The 12,829-nt window shown below is 46.9% G+C and overlaps 1 protein-coding gene across 1 annotated transcript in view; it reads left to right on the plus strand.

The window, feature by feature from the left end:
• Positions 1 to 12,829, plus strand: part of LOC146866970 (uncharacterized) — a 62,891-nt gene that overhangs the window by 17,884 nt on the left and 32,178 nt on the right. The window contains exon 6 of the mRNA XM_085603295.1: positions 2,288 to 2,350. The gene's annotated coding sequence lies outside the window, so the exon portion shown is untranslated. The remainder of the gene's footprint in view (positions 1 to 2,287; positions 2,351 to 12,829) is intronic.

The raw sequence follows: 12,829 nt of genomic DNA on the forward strand, positions 1-12,829 counted from the left end.
TAAGAACGCTCAACACGATGGGACTGAACCAAAATGAAGAACTGTATGTGCACCTTAGAAATTAGGAAACACATTGAGAATAAAAGACTGAAAGTAACACCTGCAGATCAAACAATATATGCATAAAATCATAACAATGAAAAAGATTGAAAAAATGTTTAAGAGAAGATCAATGAATCGGAGCAAACAAAACAGAAATGTTGAGGAAAAAACAACATGCATCCACAAAAGTGTCTCCACTGGGGGAAATCATAAACAAAAATAATTGGAACGAAAGAAAAGTGAAAACAAGAAAAATGACAATGCATCTGCAGATGTCATAAACAATAATTGGCAATCATGAATGGAATACATTCATAAATATAAAGAATACAGTTAAAATCAACTTCTGTTGTTGTGAAGTGAAGACCCATAAATCAATGAAGTTTGCCCACCAGCGGGCACAAATCAAGATGCTCTGATCCAAAATGGACATACAGTGAACTAAACAATCTTGACAAATATGCTTGCACAAAAGAATTGTCTGATAGTCATTATAATTAATTCCTCCCACATTTGAATGAATTTTACATGTCTAAAATCAAACTATAAGCAATCTTTGCACAATCACTTAAGCACTTTAACAAGCATGATTTGCACATTACCACAAATTGCACTTTTTTGCTCTATTTAAAGTTGTATTCAAAGTGGACTACCATAACCAGAAGCCTTTGCATTTATACCAGGAAATGAGCAAAAGTGGGTTGGAAGAGGAAATAAATGCACTGACAATGAGGGGGGCAGCACAACCCGTGATCAAGGTCTGAGGGCATCCCGAAACACGTTGGGTCGTTAATTTATACCCATATGCCTGAATGGAAATAAAATAGTGAAGAAACTTGCCTGAGAGTGTGCTCCCTTCATTTTGTGCCATCCAGCCAGAAAAAAGTGAGGATATATATATCCAAACTTCACCCTGAGGTACGAACGCACTCATCAGGAAATGATTCTCCGAATCCTTTTATTAAAAACCAGCATTTACATTCCAATGATTTGCTTCGCCTGGCGCATTTTGGAGCGAACACGATCCTTCCTCAAAGGCAGTACTTGAAAACCATTGACACACTTTTAATTTTGTCTGCATAACCTCACTTAATCATCCTCCGGTGAGTTTCTCACGGTGAGTAAATTCCAAATGCACTCTGGGGCTTGCAGTTTGTGTCAAAACAATTAATCCTTCCAATGGGTTCTGTATATTTTCAGTTCTTTACAAAACTATTTAAAACCCTCCAGTGGGTCTCAGAAAGAAATCCTGTTTTTTCCATTTCCAGATTTCCTGTGCCGCTTTGAGGTTTTAAATAGTTTTGTAAAGAATTGAAAATATACAGAACCCATTGGAGGGATTAATTGTTTGTACTTTGTAGAGCATTCATTTTAGGACATCCTCATTCCTCACTTCTCATCCCTATTTCTTATCCATCATCCCTAATTCTCTCCCATCAAACCTACTTCTCATCCCTTTTTCTCATCCATCATCCCTACTTCTCACCCATCATACCTACTCCTCATCCATCATCCCTACTCCTATTCCATCATCCCTACTCCTCATCCATCATCCTACTCCTCATCCAATATCCATCATCCCTACTCCTCATTCCGCATCCATCATTCATCATCCCTACTCCATATCCATCATCCCTACTCCTCATTCATCATCTCTACTTACCATTCGTCACCCCTACTCCTCATCCATCATCCCTCCTCCTCATTCCTCATCCCTCAGTCATATCAGCACAATTCATTTTCAGTGTTGTGAAACACACCTTCACACTGATTGGTTGACAACAGCCAATCAGAGGTAAGAGACTGACTGCATTCTACTGGTCTAGCCACTGAAAAATAACCTTCTCATTGCATGTGCTGGATGAAGATGAAGGAGGAGTGGAAATGCTACATTTTTGTTTCCAGTGAATTCAAGGCTGTAAAGCATTTCATTTTATTTAAGTAAGTGCATTTCTGTTTACATGAGCATCTGCAGAAAGCCCCATTGGTTTGGGGAAGACAAGATTGGGCCACAAATCAACAGTTGGAGAAAGGGTTATACAGTTAATCCAAAAACCTTTCTGTTTTCAGTTGCATACGTAGGAAAGAAAATGTTTAAAATGAACACTGAAGATGGTGCAATCCAATTAATCAGAAACCTTTTCTGGTTTCCTTTTTATTTGGGAAAAATATATGTTTTAGTCTGAGTCTGCCTTCAGCTCTGAGAGCTGTTTTGTTTAATTGAATTGCAGTTTACATATTTCAGGGCTGGGCTTCAGCTGTGTAGGAAACCAGGAAGAGCAAGGCCGGAACAGAGGGTAAGTTCAAGGTAAAAGCAGATTCAATGAAAAATAAAAGTTAGCATGCCTTTTAAAATTACAATGTCATGTTTGTCATTTTTATCTTGTTTCATTTACAAACCATGATGTCAGCAGCACGCATTTTGGAGGTACTTTAAATGGTTTGGTCGTAAAGCCCAATGTATGTAAAGTAAAGATTGGCATCATGGAGAATGTTAACCAGTTAGGGAAATCTCTCACCTTCAAGTTGCCTTTTTCATATAACCACTCTGCATCTGAAAGTGTCTGCATCTTTTCTTTCCTATTTGCCACATTTCTTGTTTTTTTTTAACTACAACCTTTTGGGAGCATACATATTTTCTTTTCAAATATGTTTATTAAAAGGTTTTTCAATTTTATATCACAGTGTATAAGCATTAAACACGATTTGGATTATCATGCAGTTGGCTTCAAAAGTTCACACAAGTTGAGCATAAGTATTTTAATAGCCTGCTAATCTGCAAAGTCATCTGTGGGCTGCATTTCTTACAGTGGTTTGAAGCAGCAGTACCAGCATATATCGGTAATGTAGGTCTCTGTCTGACACGATTACTAGCCCTCCTCAGGATCTGGGCAATGCTCAAAGGGGTCCACCTCCTGACATCCCCAAACTCTGACTAGAATATATCCAGAGTATTGAGGCGATCAAGCGAGGGAAAGGGTTAGGGTAGGTGCAGCGTGGGAAAAGGGAGACCTGTAACAAAAGGACATACAATTACTATCACATACAAGTCGGACTACACTCATATATTCTCGCTAATACCACTCCCGTACCTGCCAAGGATCTTCCCTGTCTGCTGTACTTCCTCTGTCTAGTAAGATTCCTCTCTCACCGCTGGGAATGATGTACAAACATCTAGAAAACCAAACACAACCAGTTAGTGCTACATCACCCTTTTCAGCGAATAGTAATAGAAAAACATATAGTCCGCATACATACCCTACACCACACACCCTTGTAAACAAAAGAAAAGAAAGGCCATCTCCAGGAAGCTGATATGTAACATAACCCTCTGACGGGGAGTCCATACAGTCAAAGTACTACGAGCGCCCAGAACACGCTTCCCTTCAGGGCCTCCAGACTGGATAACGATAGAACCTGCTCAGGAAATGCAGGCTAGAGTCGCGTTTCACAGTAGTCCCAAAATCACCCTGTAACAGAAAAGTGGTACCTCCAATATGGTTCCCGGCACTCTCCACCACGTTACTCCCAGGCAAGCCGTATCTTCGGCAATCAACAGCAAAAGCAGCCGGTAATTCATCCGTGCTTTACCTGGAGAGAGCGTAAGCACACGGAGACCATATCATTATCGGCCGGTCCTTTCCGCCGCAACCGCAGACGGAAGTCAGGGCTCGGAGCCGCTGGGGCTGTCCATCAGAGAACACCACAGGAGCCTCAAGCGATGCAGACAGCCTTTTCCCCGCCGCCGCCGCGGACTAGGGAAACACGATATACTGACAGCTCCTGCCCGTCCGAGTCGGAACGAGGCGAAATCCAGATGACCTACCTGAAGGTCTCAGTCACAGGACCAGGAAGAGTAGTTTGCTCTGTGGAACGCGAGCACCGGAATGTAGCGGTTTGATCAGCAATGTGCAGAGCAGCCGCTCTGCATCCAGGATTTCCACTAACAACAAGAATCACGTACAACGCTCCTTGCGTTGTACGTGGTTTATTAGTTCCGATCCCTCCCAGAATGATAGCCTCCTGGGATATGTGTTCTGCTGCCACCTTCAGTCTTAATGACGTAGGCGCACTACTGGGTCAGAGCCTGACACTGTCTACCGTAACTGTTTAATTTGTTTTGCCTCTCAATTTGTAATGTAATGATAGCATAAGTACAAAAAATTCCTAGAGACTAAAGCCTTCGTTTGGATGTATACTTTGAATTTACTGCAAAAACAAGTGGTGCATTCAGTAGTCTAGAACCCAGTTACTGAAGTGATAGGACAGATATATTATGCAAACGTTTTCACACCTGTTAATTATTGAGTAGTTTAAAACTTGAACACCCTTTTAGATTTACAAAAGACACACAATTGATGGACGGAATGCAGAACAAATCAAAACATTCACCCTGAGTCAAGGGAACTGGGTTAAATCCATCATTCTTTTGCTCACCATGCTACCCCAGTTTAGACCTGGCCATATCCAAATCAGTCTTGACCCTGTGCCTCATGGGAACAGTCCAGCCCGAACTGATAAGCCAGGCCCTCCCTGGACCAGAAACAAACATCCTAGGACCGGTTTTGGGGTTTCACCCCTCATCAGCCAGGATAGCTTGAATCCGGTGGCACAGTGAGCCCGAGACCCACGTCTATGCATACCCGGCGCACTTAGGGCCAGAAAGCAGAAGACACTCAATTGATGGACAGAATGCAGAACAAATCAAAACATTCACCCCCAGTCATGAGATCTGGGTTAAATCCATCATCTTATGATTGGCTCCTGAGGCGAAAAGCCGGGAGCAGGGGACAAATTGTTTTTAGCTATTGTGCGTGATACCTTGTTTTTAAACCTGTACCTGGGCTTTCACAAACAGCGCTCCTCGCTGCAACGACCCCCTCATTCGGACGCCATTCACGAGGGCGAGGCGAGACACGCCCCCTCGGCTGGCCACGCCCCCCCGCCAGGAAAACAGACAAATAGAGCGCGCCAAACGCCAAGCGCCGCACTTATGATTGGCTCCTGAGGCGAAAAGCCGGGAGCAGGGGACAAATTGTTTTTAGCTATTGTGCGTGATACCTTGTTTTTAAACCTGTACCTGGGCTTTCACAAACAGCGCTCCTCGCTGCAACGACCCCCTCATTCGGACGCCATTCACGAGGGCGAGGCGAGACACGCCCCCTCGGCTGGCCACACCCCCTCCAACCTCCCGATCAGCGGCATAAAGCATGTGTCTTGGTCGGACGCGCAGCGGACGAGCGCAGCGGGCGCGACGTTTGCGCGCCGAAGGCGCGCCTAAGGCAAGCCCGTCTGCGCCCGTCCGCGGCCGGACGGGACTAGGGGCACGACTCCATGCCAAAACTACATCCTACTCCTCCAAGGATCTAATTGCTCTTCAAGGTCAATGCCTACTTCCGGATCCCATCCGCAGACTGATCTCCTCTCTAGGCCTGGCCTCCTCTTCCCCCACAGCCCCTCACCCCCCGCTACATGCCCCCCTGTCACCCTGCCCCCTTCCCCCCGACCTCCTCCCCCGCTCGCCAGCATTGTCTGTCTTTTTACTCAACACCAGGTCAGCGGTCAAGCACCACCATGAGCTGTTCGTCTTACTCGACTCTGAGAAACCTGACCTACTGCTCCTGACCGAAACTTGGTATTGTGACACTTCCCTCCCCGTTCTCCTGGCCACCCTACCCCCCTCCTATGTGGCCCTGCGAGCCGACCGGCCGGCAGGCAAGGCAGGCGGTGGGGTCGCCTTGATCGCTAGGTCCGAGCTGAACTTCCAATCACTTCCCTCCCCCCCCCCATTCCCCCTGCTGACTTCCTGGTAGTCCGCTCTCTTTCACTTTCTCCCCCCATCACCTGCCTATTAATGTACCGGCCTCCCCAGCCCTCGCCCGCATTCTTGCCGGCCTTTCAAGACCTGTTGGCCAACTTGGTGGTCAACTACGCCTCGGTCTTGGTGCTAGGGGACTTTAATTACTGGCCCTCTGACCCACACGAGTGCTCAGCCTCAAAAGAGTTTACAGATTGCCTTTCGTCCCTTAATTTCGTGTCGCACATATCCGTTCCCACCCACTCCCATGGGCACACACTGGACCAGGTTTGGTCCCTTAACCTCCCCGTGGCCTCGGCCACCGTCTTGCCGTGCCCATGGTCCGACCATGCCCTTATTTCCCTCTCTATTCCCCGTAACGTGATGCCTAAAACTCCGCATGCCAAAAACATCTGGGCACGGAACTGGAATAGACTGGATTACCCCTCCTTGACCTCCATGCTCCGCGACTCTACCCCTACTCTTGTTGGCTTACCATCTACCTCTCAAGCCAAGGCCATTAACACCTGGCTGGCTGATGGCTGCGACTCTGTGGCGCCCCTACGCCGCATCTCCATCCGCCGACCAAAGGACTCTAATAGATGGTTCAATGACCACCTAAAAGACCTCAAACTGAGCGCCCGACGGGCAGAGAGGCAATGGAGGAAAAATTACAATCCCTTATCAAAAACCCACTTCATTTCAGCACTGGACAAATACAAAACAGCAATCCTGGCTGCTAAGACCACCTACTTTTCGTCAAAAATTACTTCTGTTCAAAATAAACCCAGGGAAATCTTCGGGATAGTGAATGACCTGGCATTCTCAGACCGAACCTCGCCCATTATCCCTCCCTCCCAACCTCTCTGCGACCAGCTTAATACTTATTTCTTAGATAAAATAGCAACCATCAAGCTCAATATCCCTCCACCTTCTTCCGCCTTCGTCGATCCCTCCCCCCCTCCCCTCCCCTACCTGCTTACCTCCATCCCTCCCCTCACTCAGGACTCTTTTTTGGAGATACTCCCTAAAGTGAAGTCGGGGTCTCCCGCGGACGTCTGCCCAGCACGAGTCCTGCAGCAAATCTACTCCAGCTGCCCTGACCCCCCCATTGCCTTCCTCAACAGCTCCCTGGCACAGGGCGTAGTGCCCACTGCGCTCAAGGCAGCTACCATAGTGCCCATCCTGAAAAAACCTGGCGCCGACTCTTCTATCTCGGCCAACTATCGCCCCATCTCCCTGCTACCCTTTCTGGGCAAGGTGATGGAACGCCATGTTACCGCGGTGCTCAGCACCCATGTTGAGGCAAATGGGGGACTGGCATCCCGCCAAGCCGGGTTCCGTCCCAGGCATTCGACCGAGTCAGTCGTGGTCTCAGTCTTGGACAAACTCAGAAAGGGTATGGATGAAAACAAACACCAGGCACTGGTCCTCCTTGATCTCTCCGCCGCCTTTGACACGGTGGACCACACCATCTTACTCACCCGTGTCAAGGCGGCCGGCATCGGGGGATCAGTTTTGATCTGGCTCTCCTCCTTTCTGAGGGAACGCACTCAGGCGGTCCGGCTAGGCGACTTCACGGCCACTCCCCTCCCTGTCACTTGTGGTGTCCCCCAGGGATCCTCTCTCTCCCCCTTACTTTTCAACCTTTATATCTTTCCTCTCATCTTTGCACTACAGCAGCTGGAGGTCACCGTCTATAATTACGCTGATGACCTCCAGCTCATCTTTGATCTGTCCCCTTCTCCTCTCTCGGTCTCTAATTTCCAGTCAACTATGACATTTATCAGGGACTGGATGAACCACAACCACCTTAAGCTGAACCCGGATAAAACCGAGTTGGTTCTCACTGGTGGTTCGTCCAGTCCCTGGAACTCTCTCTTCTGGCCCCCCTTCCTTGGCTCTGCACCGACCCCCTCCACCACGGTCAAAACCCTTGGTGTCAAAATAAACAGCCAACTCACCCTCCATTCACAAATCAGTTCTGTGGTGTCCTCCTGCTTCCTCTCTCTCCGCACTATCCGCACTGTCTCCCGCTTCTTTTCCCCCCAAGCACTTAAGATCATTATGGCCGCACTTGTGATATCGAAACTGGACTACGCTAACGCTCTTTACCACGGTATCCCCGCATACAGTCTGCGTAGACTCCAGACCGTCCAGAACCAAGCAGCCCGGCTGGTGTACGGTCTCCCTCGGTATCACCACTCCACCCCTCTTCTCAGGGAGCTTCATTGGCTCCCTATAAAGGAACGGGCCCTATTAAAGATCGGCTGCATGGTCTTCCAGGCCCGCCAGGGCACTGCCCCCGTCTTCATTTCCTCACTAATCAAGTCTTATGTACCCGTAAGAGAACTTCGGTCTTCCTCCAAGTCCCTCCTTCAGATCCCTCGCTTCACTCGCAAAAAGTGGGGCGGGGCTAATTTCTCCACCCTGGCTCCAACCTTCTGGAATTCACTCCCTGACCATCTCCGCTCTGCCACCCAGTATCTCCCCTTTCGTAGAGATCTGAAAACGTTCCTCTTCAGCCAGGCTTTCCTCACTTAAACTCCCTCAAAATTCCCCTTACCTCTCCCGGGTTTTTCCCCCTCAGTTGCCGATCTCCCCAGCGCCAAGAAACCGCAAGGTGTATGTTGCGCTCTAGAAGTATTTTAAATTAGAAATTAATTCTTTTGTTCACCATGCCACCCCAGTTTAGGCCTGGCCATATGCAAATCAGTCTTGACCCTGTGCCTCATGGGAACAGTTCAGCCCGAACTGCCAAGTCAGGTCCTCCCTAGACCGGAAACAAGCATCCTAGGACCGGTATCGGGGTTTCACCCCTCATCAGCCAGGATAGCTTGAATCCAGTGGCACAGTGATCCTGGGACGCACTTCTGGGCATACCCGGCGCACTTAGGGCAAGAAAGCAAAAGACTTACAATTGATGGACGGAATACAGAACAAATTAAAACATTCACCCCCAGTCATGAGTTCTGGGTTAAATCCATCATTCTTTTGTTCACCATACCACCCCAGTTTAGACCTGGCCATATGCAAATCAGCCTTGATCCTGTGCCTCTTGGGAACAGTTCAGCCCGAACTGCCAAGTCAGGTCATCCCTGGACCGGAAACAAGCATCCTAGGACCGGTATCGGGGTTTCAACCCTCATCAACCAGGATAGCTTAAATCCAGTGGCACAGTGATCCTGGGACGCACTTCTGGGCATACCTGGTGCACTTAGGGCGAGAAAGCAAAAGACACACAATTGATGGACAGAATACAGAATAAATTAAAATATTCACCCCAGTCAAGAGATCTGGGTTAAATCCATAATTCTTTTGTACTGGCGTAAATGTATGACATTGTTCTGAATTCTCTCTATCAATTGTTCTTTTTGCATTTTTCACCCAGAGTGGGACGGGGATACCCAGACGTGGGGCCCGTGCTCTCCATGCCACTGGAGTCAAGCTATCCTGGCTGATGAGGGGTGAAACCCCGAAACCGGTCCTAGGCTGTTGGTTTTCACTCCAGGGAGGACCTGGCCTGGCAATTTGGGCTGGACTGTTCCCATTGGGCGCAGGGTCAAGACTGATTTGCATATAGCTGGGTTCAAACTGGAATGGCATGGCCAGTAAATAAACGATGGATTTAGGCCCAGATCTCTGTACTGGGGCGAATGTATGACATTGTTCTGCATTCTGTCCATCAATTGTTCTCTTTGCATTTGTCACCCCGAGTGGGACAGATATACCCAGACGTAGGTCCCGTGCTCTCCATGCCAATTGAGTCAAGCTATCCTGGCTAATAAGGGGTGAAACCCCAAAACCGGTGCTAGGATGCTTGTTTCCAGTACAAGGAGGACCTGGCCTGGCAGTCAGGGCTGGACTGTTCCCATTGGGTGCAGGGTCAAGACTGATTTGCATATGGCTGGGTTCAAACTGGAATGGCATGGGTAGCAAAAAAACGATGGATTTTGGCCCATATCTGTGTACTGGGTTGAATGTATGACATTGTTCTGCATTCTGGCCATCAATTGTTCTTTTTGCATTTGTCACCCCGAGTGGGACGGGTATACCCAGACGTGGGTCCCATGCTCTCCATGTCACTGGAGTCAAGCTATCCTGGCTGATGAGGGGTGAAATTCCAAAACCAGTCCTAGGATGTTTGTTTCCAGTCCAGGGAGGACCTGGCCTAACATTTCGGGCTGGACTGTTCCCTTTGGATGCAGGTCAAGGCTCATTTGCATATGGCTGGGTTCAAACTGGAATGGCATGGGGAGCAAAAGACCGCTGAATTTAGGCCCAGATCTCTATACTGGGGTGAATGTATGACATTGTTCTGCATTCTGTCCATCAACTGTCCTTTTTAGGTCTCGCCTGACCCAGTGCATGCGCTGGTCTGGCGAGACTTTTTGTTAGGGCTTAAAAAAATGCTACCATGGCCGGCCTAGAGCTACAGTGCATGTGCGCGGGCGCGCGCCGTGGTTGATCGCGATTGCGGTTCTCCGTGAGGCAATGCAAAACATCTGCTCTGTAAGGTCTCTTGCGCTACTTGTATTGCTTAGAATACCTTTGCGCTATCTATGGGTAATACATAAGTTGAGACCACAACACTTCTGCTGCCCCCCCGTACAGAAAGTTGAAGAAGCATCCTTGTATTTGCTGAATCCTAACATATTTCTAAATTAGTAATATGGAAAATATTTCTGTATAGAGGTATGCACCTTCGGATTAACATTGTGATTGGCTTGCACTTAACATAGAACACACACTTCACCAGAAGATCCACTGTGCTTTAAGCAGAAAAACAAAATTACCATTTTACCGCTCACAATAGTGAGTCAGACTTGGCGCAGCATCAGCACTGGGCTTGCTATCTGAGAGTTTGAGTGGTTTGATGCCCATGGCGCTTTGAGAGCGGTCTGTTTGGTCTCTAGGAGGCTCCAAAATAATGCTCTGAACGTCGCACCACTGCCCTGCCCAACCGTACAGACACTTTAGATGCAAGTGTCTCATTTGCTAGTTCTCCCAGAAAGGCTGTACAAGAGTGTTTCCATCCTTCTTAGTGCTGCACTGTATCACTCATCGCTTCATTTCTGCTGTTTTGTTTATACTCACTTTCCAGTGTTCTAAGTGTGATGACTAGATGTGTACTCTTATGAACCTGAACCATTTTGCCGACTGTGCACTTTTTTCTGTTCAATGAGAGCACAATTTAAGTCAGGGCTTTGTTTATTTCTCTGCTGTACCCACAACAGTAGGCCAGTGTTGCAGTGAACCCCATTGTATCCACTCATTTGCCACTAAAGTTCAAAAAGGTGGAACGCGTCATCATATTTTTCTGTCATGGCATCCTTGAAAGCTGATATTTTTAACGCAATTGTTTTTTCCATAATTCAGTAGTCTGACTTAAAAGCCATCAAACCAGTTTGAGCTTTTCAGAGAACTGCAGAACCTTCCTTAATATAGTTTAATTACATGAATATCTGTTCTGCAATGGAGGACGATAACGAAAGCTCATTTGATGTACCCTCATTAGGCAGGGTTGAGCACCCACCTTATACTAAAAGAGCTTCTAATCCCACTGACCTGAAATTCAGCCAGGGGAGAAACAGTTTGTTTGTAAAGAAATGGGGCATTTTAAGGAGAGCAGGAAGTTGATGTAACTTGTTGTTGCTGAACTCAGTAGAGTTCAAGTTGAATCTCAGTGTAATGCAAGGAGTGGGCTAGTTGTGCACTAGAAGGCGCAAAATTGTTCAACTTCAAGGTCCGATTTATCTAGAAAACTGGTGTACCAAGCGGTGCCACTTTTAACATGAACCTTGAGAATCGGTCTGTTACAGTGTCCCATAGTCAGATCCACTGATTGGACATGCTCACATTAGGATATTTAACTTTCCTTTGGTTGTGTGAGGTGTTGTATCACAGCTCAACCAAATAATATAGTTTAAATAAAAAATAAAATAGTAAGGCCCGGCCTAGTTGTAGTTTAAAAAGTAAGCATTAAGCATTCTGCTAGAGATTAAACTGCAGGAAAATAATTTCATTCCGAACTCTCTCTTTGAGGCAGCGGTGTTGTGTTGTTACTCATTTGGTGTCTACTGATAAGACCCTTTAGGACAACAGGGCTTTGCTTATAAAAAAACACAGCTTTTTAAATGCGTGCTTTCTTTAAAACGCTACTGGTGCTATTAGTCTCGGCGTCGGCTTAAGATCCTGTGATTCTGGACACATCACGTAATCTTCCTGTGCCTTAAAAAAAAAAAATGAATGTGATCATGTGTAGTGTAACTGGCGCTCATGTATAGTGCTCCAATACATTCAGGTCAAATTTGCGCTATACAAAACTGCGACAGGCACCGAAGGTTTTGTTTGTTCTTGTTAATGGTGGGTGCTGCGTGCGGGGACTTTTTCTCCCCACTGCCATTTCTACTCTGAACATCTGTGTTAGAGTCGTCGACAAAAAGGAGCAGAAGTGGGACACTCTGAAGATTACATATTTCTCACACACAGTACACTGCACAAAGCCATTACATCAAGTGCTGTTGTGGTGTTACACGTTTGTTTTATACTGATAAATCCACTCAGATAACAGGCTTAGCTTATAAACAAACACAGCTTTTCAATGCTTGTTCTCTTTAAAACACTATTGGTGCTATTTATCTCTCCGTCAGCTTACCATCCTGTGTTTCTGAACACATCACGTAATCTTCCCGTGCCTTAAATAGAAAATGAATGTAACTGGTGCTCATGTAGAGAGCCTCCAGTTCCTTCAGGTCCAGTTTGCGCTATACAAAACTGCAACAAAGAAAAACAAGCATTGGCATTGCCAATAGGTCTCGCTTTTGGGACCTTATAAGTATTTAGTTATGCAGCACAATATCCTTGGTGCAACAACAACTGTTGCATGGCTAAACACTTATAAGGTCCCAAAGGCGAGACCTATTGGCTATGCCAATACTTGTTGCATTTGTCACCCCTAGTGGGACGGGTATACCCAGACGTGGGTCC

Source organism: Triturus cristatus, chromosome 1_2 (genome assembly GCF_964204655.1).
Source record: "Triturus cristatus chromosome 1_2, aTriCri1.1, whole genome shotgun sequence".
Lineage (NCBI taxonomy): Eukaryota > Metazoa > Chordata > Amphibia > Caudata > Salamandridae > Triturus > Triturus cristatus.